Below are 837 nucleotides of genomic sequence, written 5' to 3' on the forward strand. Positions count from 1 at the left end.
AAAAAAATCTGCACAGGTCTCGGCCATGTGTTCATGTTTCACGTTTGTAATGTTTTGTTGATTTCAGGGGTTGCTTCGATTCCAGGCTCTCAAGGCTGCTTCTAGGAATGTTTTAGAGTGTGTTAGGGTGTTATTAGTTCATTGGTTTACATCCATACACGCAAAAACAAAGAAATGACAGCAACTTTATATTTAAGTGCAGAAATGAGGCATGATTTCTGTCATGGAATGGTTAAGGATGGTGTTCGAATCTTGGCTGTCCTAGAGACTGTAGCCATGGTTAGAACTCTTCCTTATCATGTCTAAGACGTGACCAAATTGTTATTTCACGGTTTAATTCACAGATCCATTAAAAAACATCACAGCAACTGCACAAGTGCACTTCGGTTCCTTCATTTTCTGTGTGTGTACACTTTCGGTTTTTGGGTGGGGTTTGGATTGTGGCTGACTTTTAGCCCTTAGCCATGATTCAAGCCATGCCTTAGGATGTTGGTAAGAGTCTTGGGTTGGTGGTTCAAGCCAATGGTCATTATTTTCAGAGTTTACTCCACAAACACATAAAATGCTACTGCTGTATTTTGACAGCAACTTTCATTTCGGTTCAGGAGGTTTTTCTGAGTTCTTGGTTGGCTTTTAGCCCATGGCCTTGGACTGGACAGTACCTCAATGAGTTAGGAAGGTCATGTTTTTGGCCATTCTTGATTTGGTCTAGTTTAGAGGTCGTACGAGAATTTACGGTGAAAAGTGCCAAAATGACTCTCGAAAGAGTGTTTTATGGTTTTGAGTTCCATTCACCTATTTTCATGTTTTACAGTCCTTGTGCATATTTTTCAGTAT

Source organism: Primulina huaijiensis, chromosome 15 (genome assembly GCF_012295235.1).
Source record: "Primulina huaijiensis isolate GDHJ02 chromosome 15, ASM1229523v2, whole genome shotgun sequence".
In the NCBI taxonomy this organism is placed as follows: domain Eukaryota; kingdom Viridiplantae; phylum Streptophyta; class Magnoliopsida; order Lamiales; family Gesneriaceae; genus Primulina; species Primulina huaijiensis.